Consider the following 13,663-nt stretch of genomic DNA (forward strand, 5'->3'; position numbering starts at 1 on the left):
ATCGATAACGCTTGAGAAGAAGGTCGTTGCATCGACAATGTTGGATGTCATGAACTTGTGTCGCCTTACTGGTGACCATGCACATGCCCATTTCTTAGGGCCTAATATCATAAGGTGATCGTAAGTAGGTTTGCAAAGCTGTTTCAGCTGATTCATATGTTTGTTAAAATCGACGAGCCTGTAGCAGTTAGTGGCCAAGGTGAAAATCGCGACAACATGTTCACGCTTGAACCTGCTTTTAACATTTTTCCCAAGTAGTAATTGCATAGACCATGGTACGTGTCCTCGTACACTTTCTCAACTACATTCTTAATGCCATGATGCTAATTAGAAATGAACATTATATTTTCAGGACAACTAATCACATGATGCCATTGGGTAAAAAACCACGACCAAGACTCTTCGTCTTCCATGTGGCCAATGCCAAATGCAACTGGATATATCTGTTCATTCGCATCTTTGCATACTACAACAAATATAATACCCTTAAATCTGCCTTTTAGATGTGGGGCATTGATAGTAACTACAAGCTGCATTCCAACATTGAACCCCTGGAAACATGACCTGAAAGCCTAGAAACAATATTTGAATTGTTGTTTCCCATCCGTAGCGACAGTCGTGACAGTACCGGGATTTTCACGTTCCAAGATATGAAAATATGAGGGGAGGAGTTAGAATGACTCTTCCAAGGGACTAAACACAAGACTCTCTGCATACTCATTCGCTTGCCAAGCCTTACCATATAGGTATTGCAATCCCCACTTGCAATTCATCTCTTCCATTATTTTTTTAGGTCTTAATGGGGTTACATTATTTCTTTGCAGCTTGGTGGAGATAAGCTCAGCAATTAACCTCGAGCTCGCAGTTCGATACCCACATTGCAAACCATCAACAATACACATGTGTACCTTCTGAAATGTTTGAACTTGCCAATATTCTCCCTCAAGCAACTTTGTTGCACACAAAGCAAACTTGCATGCCTTCTCCTTACAACCAACCTCCAAATGAGTGTGACATAACCTTTTAACTCTAATCTCAAAATGCTCTTTTAGTGCCAACATGCTCAAAGCTCGTTTCAATTCGGCCTTTGATGGAAACACTTTTCTGCAATATAAGTGGTCGTTTATTGATCTGGACTCCTCAATCGTAACTGTTTGGAGGGATATCATATCTACCTTAGGAATAATCCATTGACCAGATAACCCTGTATTTACCCTCTCTTGATCATTGCCATTAAGTGAATGAATGTCGTTCTTAAGTGCGATGGGGTTACCATAAGTAAGGTCGGCATCCTCAACATCTTCTAATTCAACAGTTGTGGCATGGTCATCGCACTGAACCTCTTTTAACATGATAGTTGTGGCATGTCATATACTGCCATCTGCATGATTGCAATCCAAAATGTTGTTGTGTTCAGCTTGTCGTTCTCTAAACAGTCATCATGTCCTCCAACTTAATCTTCTTCATAGTCATCTTGCAACTCATCGTTCCAATCAGCCATGTCGTCCTTTTCAACATCATCTTCAATCTGATCAGATGCATCGTCATCACTCATAACCATCACAGTGTCATTTACGAATGACAATGGACTCATTGCATTTTCGAGCCATGGTTGTTTTTGTTGCAAAGTACCAAGTATTTCGTTCGATGCACATTCTAATTAGAATTGTACAAACATCATTTGTAGACACCTCATGTGTGTACTGGGCTGCTCAAACTCATAAGGATACGTCAAACGTGATTGCCGTGGTTATTTATTAGGAAATGCATGGTGTGGTATGTTAAAATAATTAACATTATGTTGTTAGTGATTACCATGTTGGAAACCATGTTCATGTGGAATATCATTTGCATTTCGTGCCTTAACTGTCGCAAACACAACAACTACCCTCTCATTTCGTAGAATACTTACTACATCTTTATCATCTCTGATAACTATGCACGAAAGCCCTGTGGCATGATTGAGCAATGCATGTAGCTCAATTTTGTTATTATATGAGTTGACCCCAACGACCTTTTCAACCAGCTTCACTAGGCTTGAAAATGACAAATCACTCCCTACACCTTTCAGTCGTGTCTCACCACCCTTGTGAGTGTCATCGATCGAATGACCACCGTATGTAATCATAAGCTTCACATTTGGTAAGCCATTGAAATTTAACAGAAAATAAGTGTCACAACTAGTCAATTTATCAAATATTGCCCCTCAATGCATAAAAACCATTTATGCGATGCTTAAGTCTTGAAATAACATAAAGTTAGTCTTGCAATGTCTAATACACATTCACGTAATACTTAAAAACTAGTGAACAAAAGCCTTAAAACAAGAGATGAATTACACAAGTCATGCACTATCAGTCTCGCAATACCTAATAATAAGTCATTCAATGCCTAATATCCACTCGCGTTATGCCAAAATAACCAGTCACGTACTGGCCCAATGTAATGCAATACATAAAAACCAGTCATGCAATGCCTAAAAAGTAGTCAAGAAATGTCTCAAAACAAGATATGCATTGCACAATTCACGCAGTGCCTATAAGCTAGTTTTGCAATGCCTAATAATAAGTCACTCAATTCCTAATATCCATTCACGTTATGCCAACATAACCAGTCACGTACTGGTCCAAATTCACACACTACATAACAATAAGTCATGCAATACATAAAAACTAGTCATGGAATGCCTAAAAAGTAGTCAAGAAATGTCTCAACACAATATATGCATTGCACAATTCATGTAGTGCCTATATCCCAGTCACGCAATGCCTAACATCCATTCACGTTATGCCAAGTACCCAGTCATACCCTAACCAGTCATGGAATGCATAACAACTAGACACTTAATGCCTAATATCCATTCAGACAATGCATAATATCCATTCACAAACTGCATAATATCCATTCACTTAATGCCTATAAATAAAATAATATTCCAACTTTTTCCATCATACCTTTGCTTCTCTTATATAAATGGAAAATCAAGAAATTATGGTAAGTAACCAAGTTATTCAGCATAATAGAAATTAAACGCATTAACTCATTTTATGGAAAATATGTGATCAATCAATATTTTTATTTATTAGCTGAAAAAACACAGATGATACAACATATGAACCATGGTTCATTGTTGGTCCCAATTATATGTGCTAGAGGAGGGGTGTATAGTACAATTCGGCTCTTGACAAGATGAGAAACTAATTTAAAGAACAAAGAAAATAAAAACAGAGTAGACAATGCGCAAGAATTTAGAGTGGTTCGGTCCAAGACCTACATCCACTACTTTGATTATCTAAACAAGAATTTTACCAACAAATTCACTGTGAACTAGTGAAATTCACAAGCTTTCACCAAGCTTTACAATAGCTTTTATCAGGCTAAGCCTAAACCTTTCACAATAGTTTTTAACGAGCTCAACTAAAACCTAAACACTTAACTTTTCAAGGCTAAGTAAGAACCTTAACACAATCAAGCAATCCTAGCTTAAAACAACCTTTAGAGTGACTCGCTCACTCTAAAAATACAGGAAGGGAAGTAAAATGAAAGTACCTATGATCACAAGGTTAATCTAAATGGTAAAAGGTTAAGTGCAGATCACAATTACAAAAGATGAGCGTTTAAGTGCAGTAAGGTGCAGAGAAGATTTTTTGATTTTTCAACTCTATATGACTTGGAAGCCTTCAATTCTCTCAAAAAACTAATATCTAACCGTTGGAAAACCCTTTTATACTTGGAGAAACAACTCTGATGACAGTTTGATAGTTTATGGCCATTAGAAATAGTTGAGAGTTGGTTCAGCCATTAATCTGTCTTTTAGTGCTCTGGTTTAAATTACAGATGGAAAGCTCTCAATCGACTAACTTCCTTCTTGGTCGACTAAGTTGGTTCTGTCTTCTGGTCTCAAATTCTGGCAGAAAGCGTTGAGTCGACTAACTTATATTTTGGTCGACTAAGTTGGTTCTGTCTTGAAGTCCAGATTTCTGGCGGTAGCTTCTTAGTCAACTAACTCACATCTTGGTCGACTAAGTCGGTTCTGTTTCTCAATACTCTTCAGCTCACCATTTCTCCAATTTGAATTTTAGCCAACCAATACACTTCTTTATTCAACTAAGGGACTTCTGTTTTATTGATCAATAATGTCTCGTTATTTATTTGATTTTTGGTACATACTTTTGAAGCATTGGTTTATTATTTACATACATATTTTTGTCTTGCACAGTCAAGTAGAAATGTTAGACACAAATGAAATGAGAATGTTTTATTATCATCAAAAACTAATGGAGCCAACAATCTCCCCCTTTTTGATGATGACAAAACATTCCTTGATTAACAGCATAGTATCCTTTTATTTTTTTAAGTTCTGCACACAGTGAGGATTGCTCCCCCTGAGTGTATGCATATTTTGCTTATTCATTCTAGCAAATTTTATTCATGTCATAAAAAATGACACTATACATTCAAAGTATATATATGCAGAAATCTAAAGTGATTTACAGCAAGTGAATGTTGATAGATTATCATTAATATTTCAGTAGTGTCTGTTAACAGTATATTGTTACCAGATTTTGTCTATGCCATTCAAGATTCAACAGATATAATATACTCAGCATCTGTATGTATTCACAAACGCAATCCATTCACAATGTCATAAAAATCAATCATCAGCATACTATCACCATATCAGTACAGCACTAGATTTTTATCAGCAGCAGTCAAGATACAATAAACAGTAAGACATCATCAGATATTCAATCGTCAACAACCAGATAACATAAACATATTAGTATCCCATTTTACACACAAAAACATAAACAACAAGATTAAACTTAATTGTTCATGCAAATTAGCGAAAAAACTAGCATAAAACTAGTCAATATTTTAGTAGCTCCTAAAATTCCTATTCTACCCTTATGTCTACTAACTCCTAACTCTCCCCTTGTTTCCTATCTTCTAATTCTCTCCCCCTTTTTGTCATCATCAACACTTTAATCTTTTTCTGAGGAGGTTGAGGAAGAGGATTCATTAGTACAGTACTTAACATCTAAGGGTGAGGAAATGATTCTGGAGGTAATTCCTGTGAGAGGGGATCAGGTAAAGGTGTGTCAGAAACTTCTAATGGTTCTTGGGGAGAAGAAACAGTTGCTGGCCTAGTTGTTTCTGCCAATTTGGAGGATTTCCTCTTTTTAAGAAATGTTGTTTTTGTGGCCATTGTTTTCTTGCCCTTGGCAAGTGGTTTGGACTGGGCCTGTGGAGCAGTAGTAGTTTTTTCCTTTCCTTTGCTTGATTTTTCCTTTGCTGTGTGTGCTAGTTTAGTAGACATTAACTTCTGGGTTTGTGCTTTGGCTGCTTCTTTTTATGCCTACTCTTCCTTAACCATCGGTGCAAGACATCCATAATTGATACTTTCTTTGAATTGAGAGGAAAAGGTTGCTCTTTCTTAAGCTCTTAATGAGATGGAGGATTTTCATCCAGTGAGCCAAGCACCTCAGTTCCTCGTTCTGACTCAGCCTTGTCTCGTTCTTTCCCATTAACAAGAAGTGTCAAAATGGGAGCGGAGGTTAACTGATTCTTCAGCTCCTGAAATCGACTCTCACAGACATCATTCCACTCGAACTTAACTCTTTTACGAGTCAAATAAGTCAGAGGAGTAGCTATCAATGAGAATCCCTGAACAAATCTCCTATAATAACCGGCTAAACCAAGGAAACTCTGAATCTCTGTTACCGTTTTTTGTTGCTCCCACTGTAAAATTGCCTCAATCTTCTTGGGATCGACATAAATTTTAGCTCCAAACACCACATGTCCCAAGAAAACCACTTCTTTTAACTAGAACTCACATTTAGGAAACTTGGCATAGAGTTGTTTTTTGTGCAAAAGTTTGCAGCACAATGCGCAATGGGCAGCATGTTCGTCGTCATTCTTCGAATAGACCAGAATGTCATCTATGAATAGTATCACGAACTTATCAAAGTATGGATGGAACACCCTGTTCATAAGATCCATTAAAGTTGTCGGGTCATTAGTCAGACCAAACGGCATAACCAGAAACTCATAATGCCTATAGCGTGTTCTGAAAGCATTCTTGGGTATATCCTGCTCTTTAATCTTTAACTGATAATACCCAGACCTCAAATCAATCTTAGAAAACACCATAGCACCTCATAACTGATCAAAAAGATCATTGATCCGTGGTAGAGGGTATTTATTCTTGATGGTCACTCGGTTTAGCTGAAGATAATTGATACATAACCCAAAAGTGCCATCATTCTTCTTTACAAATAGGACTGATACTCCCCAAGGAAAAGTGCTAAGACGAATAAAACCCTTATCTACCAAATCTTGCAACTAGTCTTTCAGTTCCTTCAACTCCACTGGAGCCATTCAATACGGAGAAATAAAAATAGGTGCAGTACCCGGGAGTAGATCAATAGGGAACTCGAGCTCTCGATCAGGAGGTAGTCCCGATAACTCATCAGGAAATACATCAGAAAACTCACTTACTATTGGGACATCCTCTAACTTAGTTTCCCCCTTTGAACTATCGATCACGTGTGCTAAATATACTGGATACCCTTTCTGTACTAGTTTTAGAGCTTTGATGGCCAAGATTACACAGGATGGTAATACTCGACGTTTCCTTACAAATACAATCTCTACTCCCTCAGAATTTCGAAGTACAACTTCTTTCTGGAAACAATCCACGTTCGCCCGATGTGCAGTTAACCAGTCCATACCCAATATTAAATCGAAATCCTGGATCTCTAGAGGAATTAAATCACCCCTAAATTCTTCCTCACCAACCATTACCCCAAATCTCTATAATAAGTGTTTCTAACTAACTTTTCTCCTAAAGGGGTGTGAACTACAATTTCTTCCTCTAATAGTGATAGGTTTTTATAAGAAAATAATGCAAATGTCGTGCTCACATAAGACCTGTCTAAGCTAGAATCTATTAAGACATATGCATCTTTATCAAATAAAAATATAGTACCTGTCACTGCTCCAGGTCAGACCCGTGCCTTATCTTCCGTCACAGTAAAAACGAGTCTGTGGTCTAGAGGGTGGATGTGTCGGGGCGTTACTTTCCACACCGGACCATATGGCTACTCCCTGTCTCGGTGGTAACCCAAAATAATCTCTCCTCTGCATATCCGTGCAAGCTGGTAGAGATGGAGCAACTACAGTAGCTTGTCCAAACTGTGAGCAAGTACTCTTAATATGACTCGGCTGACCACAATGAAAACATCGTACAAGCTCCCTACACAGCCCAACATGATATTTCCCACAATTTCTGCGTCTATCAGAACCTTCGGAACTATTCCTAAAAATAGTCATCGCAGATCTGCTGAATCTTGGAGGCCTCTGCTACTATTGTGAAAATGGGGGTCGAGAAGATACTACGGAAGCAGAGGTAGTACTCCCTGAAGCAGATGAGTCTTTGCCCCTTTTTGTTGGCTGACTATAAGATATACTAGAATTCCTTTTTTTTGCAAACTCAGGCCGTATTCTCCTATTTTCATTCGTAAGCTTCTCAGCCCTTAAAGCCATCTATACCACCTCTTTATGCGACTCCCTACCTGTCATTGTCATCCGATCTCGAATCTCATTTCGGAGCCCTTCCTCAAAATAACTAGCCTGATCCTGCTCAGTTTTCACCAGATCCGACACATATAACATCAATTCATTAAAACGAGCCTCGTACTCCTTTACTGTTAAGTTCCCCTGTTTCAAACTCAAAAATTCTCTATTCTTTTCCTTTTGATGGAAATAAGTGTAATACTGACCATCAAATTCTCTTAGAAAATTTGACCAAGTCGAAGGAGTGGTAGAACAAGATTTCATTGAATTCCACCATGTGCGGGCCCTTTTCTCAAGTAATCTTGTGGCCACCATCAACTTCATGTCATTATCCAGCCTTATATCAGAAAGTGTCTCCGAAACTTGATTAATCTAGTCTTTAGCTGCGGTTGCGTCCAGCTCACCCTTAAAAGAAATAAAATCGAGCTGCCTAGCCTCCTTAAGCTTCTTAGAAATAGAGACGTCCGACACTAGTAGTAGAACAGGAGATGGGGGTGGTAGCACTGAAAGAGCAGTTGAAGGAACTGTAGAAGAAGCTTGACCAGTCTGAGCCTGGCCAGAAATAGTAGCAAAAAAGGCTGCCAATGCCTGAGCTACCTCGAGAGACATGGTAGGAATACCAGTAGGTGGTGGAGGATATGGAGGATGTAGAGGAGTCTCGATCTGCTTAGCAGCAAGTGCTGCCCGAAAAATGGACGCAGTCATTTCCCCTTCTGTAGGATCCGACTGACGATGTTGAGAACGACCTCTTCCCCTTTCAACTAATCTGGTGAGAGGTGGGTGTTCACGTCAAGGAGGCATGGTAATCTATAAGAAGAAACAAAGTGAGTATAAACAACCTCAAGTTCTATATGCTGATGCATGCATTCAACTCAACCTAACCTAACTTAACTTGTGGCCACACTGACACTGTAATTTTTAAAACAACTTTAAAACCAAAAGCTCTGATACCAATTGAATTGTCACGACTTGGTACTCTTATCGAGCCCGTGACAATCGCCGCGATGTCCCTATAGACATTCATTACCTTAATTGCCAACCAAAACCTCGCAAGACTTAATATCAGTTTTTGCACCTCATCTGTGATCAATAATTACTAAATATCATATTTTAAAAGATTATAAGCTATTTCCAAATCAAACAATAATAAAAAAATATATTCTGTCTCACAAGAGCATTTTGGTCATTTTTTCCAAAAATTTTGAAACTTGCTGAAAATATAATATATAGGGGAAAATACACATTTCATAACTAAAAACAAGTTTTTATGTCTAAAACATTCATTTAGGGTGAAATTGTAGCTAATAAAATAAAATAAAAATATTAAATGAAATATTTCATTTTCTTATAAAATAATATTTATAGAACTCTGAGTAAATAATTTTTGTAGCGTAAAAGCAAAATAAATCCATACATACAGTAACACAGATAACCAGAGTATGTAATTTAATTTACAATGACGTGTGGACCCCCAAATGACCAAAGGTAACAAAGGCTGTGGACCTACAATTTCTGAGGAGGTGTGTCTAATAATAACCCTCGACATAATCAGCTATTTACGGATTGTCCTAATCCTGGAATGAATGGAAAGGAGGGTGGTGAGTTTATATAAACTCAGTGAGTAAACAAACATCATCTAAAATATCTAAAGTCGAGTAAATAGAGACAACTTAAAATAGTTCATTGTACTATGATTCATAACGTTTCAAACTTATTTCAACTAAATAAAATAATTTCATTTCACTCAAATAATCAACATGGCTTATCAATTTTTTAAAAATTTAGCTTGTGCCAAAACTCATTCTCGGGGATACCTTGGCCGAGGCATCCAACCGAGTCCATCAAGGTTGTTAAAGATAAGTTCATATATGCATAAAACACAATTTTACGTTTAAAAGCATAGTCGTTCCTTGGTGTTGGCTGAGTTCACCCTTACGTGGTGGTTTAGCGTGTAGTGAACTCTAAAGCTTTACCTCAGGAGATACCCTCCGCGCCTCTCGTACTGAGGTAAAATATAACCAGGTTTATCATGCCCCTTTCTAATAGGTTGGTCCACGGAAACCCGCCACTACAGTGACTAATCAATATCCCACCAAATCAATAAAAGCTTTGATAGCATGACATGGCAATTATATTACTACCCAGCTTGTCAAGGCAAAATAAACAGTTTATACAATTTCAACACAATTTCCAATTCAGCCATTGATGCTAATATCACCATAAGCCATTCAATTCAAACCATAAATTTACAACACAATCAAATAGTCTCCAATTACTCAATTTCTAAAATCATCATTCAATTTCAAAATGATTTATAAACTCATTTCATTTAATCACATTTTACTTATAAAACATAAGGATTTACCATTTAAACTCATTTTTCTATAAAATCACAAAAACGAATAAAAACTATTTTAGATAATTAAGACGATAATAAGGTTACTCACAATATCGGGAGTCGAAGTACTCCTAGTCCCGATCTTCGGGTACAATCTCCTTACCCTTATCGGAAGTTTCACCACCTAAACATAATGCACAACAAGCAATTTACTATATTTGTACTAAACCGTTATAAAACTAATTTAGGCTCTATATGAATGCATGAAATGGGATGCGAAATGTTCGGATTATTATCTAAATATGGTGTTCTACGTAGCTTCAATTATGTATCGAAATAAAATGGTATTGGCCTAATTCGATCTATACACCGGTTAATTGGCCAATACATCCAATTCAACTCCAATTAACTTGATTCCACTTCCAACACTCCAAGTCATCAATTACAAGTTAAATAATATGTAATATCACAAAAATCCATCATCAATATCTTCCTTGTAAAATTCGGCCATTGAAGGTTTAGTGTAGAACATGTAATTTTCATGCTTGATTTTTACACCTTACATCATAAAACAACTAAAAACACCTAAATAGCATGAAATTCATCAAAGTCCATTATCCAATTTCTCTCTTGAAAATTTCAGCCAAGGAGTGTGGGTGAAGGGCATGAAATTTCTTGCTTGTTTTTCATGCTAAACATCACCAAACAACTAAAAACACTAAGATACCTTGAAATCTAACCAAATAAATCATCAAATCTTCTCTCCCTAAATTCGGTCAGCCATGAATCCTTCATGAGATCTTGAATTTTAACCATGGTAATTGAAAAAGAATGCATAGAAAAGGTAGATCACAAGCTAGAATTAAGAAATTTTACCTTTACTTGCTTAATTCCTTGAAATCCAATGAATTTTCTCTTGATTTTCTTCTCTAGGGTTTGTTCTATGCTTTTTCCCTTTTGTTCTTGCCTTGGCCGGCCAAGAGAAATGAGATGGGAGAGTTTTAGTTGTGTTTATAAAGGAAAATATAATAATATTAAAGCTTGACACTTGTCACCATGTGATTGGTCCATACATAAAACTTAATAATTAAGCATTTCTTCTCCACCACATAAAATCCCTCAATTATCCAAAGTATAAAATGAATTTCATGGGTTTGACAAGTGTCAAGGTGGTGTAAAATTCCAAAAATTCTAATTACGTCATTGTGGACACATGAAATGATCTTTTTGCCCTTATGTTAGAAAAATTGTCGGAATTAAAATTTTTCACTTCTCAAGCTTAAATTATGTTCCAAATAGTCAAACTTGATCAAAATTTCATCCACCATCCCAAATTTACCCTCGGGTGAAAAAATGACTATTTTACCCCTACGTTATGAAAATTCTAATTTAACTCCAAATCAATCTCCGAACTCCGAATCACCATATTAAGTCATTCTAAGATTCAATAACTCTCAATTGCATCTTAAAATCTTTATTTGAACTAGTACGAGGCTTAAATCAACTTAGTTGTACCACTAGGTACACTATCGACTTTTGACAATTTTGTCGAGGTATTCAAGTATGCAAGCATGTCGTCAAATACATGAATGACATGGCAAGTATATTATAGGGCTAGGCTTGACATGTAAAGTATTCAAAAATTCAATTTTAATATCACCTTTCACTACATGGTCTCTAACAAAGTGATGCCTAATCTCAATGTGCTTAATCTTAGAATGCTGCATAGGATTTTTAGAAATATTGATTGCACTTGTATTGTCACAATATATTGGTATGTTATGCATTGATATTCCATAGTCTTTAAGTTGTTGTTTAATCCATAAAATTTGAGCACAACAACTTTCTAGTAACACATATTCTGCTTCTACTGTAGACAGAGCTACTGAATTTTACTTTTTGCTAGACCATGATATAAGCATGCTACCTAGAAATTGGCAAGTTCCACTAGTGCTTTTTCTATCTGTTTTACTGCCAACAAAATCAGCATATGAATATCCAACTAAGCTAAGGGTTGATTCTCTAGAATACCATATGCCTAAAGTTTGTGTGTCTATGAGGTATCTAAAAATTCTTTTAACAGTAGTCAGGTGTGATTCCTTAGGTTTAGATTGAAAATGAGCACAAAGACATACACTAAATTGAATGCCAGGCTTGCTGGCTATTAAATAGAGTAGTGAACTGATCATACCTCTATTGAGCTTTTGATCAACATTCTTTCATTTTTCATCTAAATCAAGTTTGGTGGATGAACTCATTGGTGTGCAAATTAATTTTAGCTTCAACATGTCAAATTTTTTGAGCATGTCTTGAGTGTATCTTTCTTGGTTGATGAAGATTTCTTTCTCGCTTTGCTTAATTTGAAGACCAAGAAAGTACTTCAACTCTCCCATCATGCTCATCTCAAATTCACCTTGCATTTCTTCAGCAAAATTCTTGCATAAAGCTTCATTAGTTGCACCAAATACAATGTCATCCACATAAATTTGAACAACAATTAAATCATTTAAATATCTTTTAATAAACAATGTAGTATCAATGCTACCTCTAACATAACCTTTTTCAACCAGAAATTTTGAAAGCCTTTCGTACCAAGCTCTAGGAGCTTGTTTCAATCCACACAAAGCTTTATGGAGTTTGAAAACATAATCTGATTTTTCAAAATCTTTAAATCTTGGTGGTTTTTCTACATACACTTTCTTTTGAATGAATCCATTTAAAAATGCACTCTTTACATCCATTTGGAGCAATTTAAAATTCATAAAACATGCAAAAGCAAGCAACAATTTTATGGCTTCAATTCTAACAATAGGTGCAAAGGTTTCATCATAGTCTGTTCTTTCCTTTTGGTTGTATCCTTGTGCTACTAACCTAGCCTTATTTCTAACTACATTTTCTTGCTCATCTACCTTATTTCTAAACACCCATTTTGTGCCAACAATAGGGTGATTTGAAGGTTTAAGTACCAGTAACCATACACGGTTTCTTTTGAATTGGTTTTTCTTGCATGGCCAAAATCCAACTTTCCTCTTTTTTAGCTTCCTCAAAGTTTTTAGGTTCAATTTGTGATATCAAAGCTGAAAACTCACACATTTCTCTTGTTGCTCTCCTAGTTCTAACTCCTTGAGAAATGTCACCTATGATTAGTTCTTGTGGATAGTCTTTTGCATATCTCCAACTCCTTGGAAGAACACTATGCTGAATTTTTGTTCTTTGCAAATTTTCTAGAGGTGAAGCTTCATTTTCTCTTCTAGGTGAGCTTTCTTCATTATTGTTCTTGTTATCTAAGTTCATTTCTTCCATTTTCTTTTCTAGGATTTCTACAGCATCATCATCAGCATGAATTTCCTTTTGTAAGGCATTTGACTCATCAAAAACTACATGGATTGATTCTTCAATGGTGAAAGTCTTTTTGTTGAAAATTCTATAAGCCTTTGAGTTTAATGCATATCCTAAAAATATTGCCTCATCACTCTTTGCATCAAACTTACCTAAGGGCTATTTTCCATTATTTAACACAAAACATTTACAACCAAAACTCTTAAGGTGAGAAATATTTGGTTTCTTACCTTTGTAAAGTTCATATGGAGACCTTGATATCATAGCTCTAATTAATACTCTATTAAGAATATAAGCTGCTGTGTTCACTGCCTCTGCCCAAAAATATTTTGGTAGGTTATTCTCACATAGCATGGTTCTAGCCATTTCTTTTAAGGTTTGATTTTTCCTCTCTACAACTCCATTTTG

The sequence above is a fragment of the Theobroma cacao genome, chromosome 10 (genome assembly GCF_000208745.1).
Source record: "Theobroma cacao cultivar B97-61/B2 chromosome 10, Criollo_cocoa_genome_V2, whole genome shotgun sequence".
Lineage (NCBI taxonomy): Eukaryota > Viridiplantae > Streptophyta > Magnoliopsida > Malvales > Malvaceae > Theobroma > Theobroma cacao.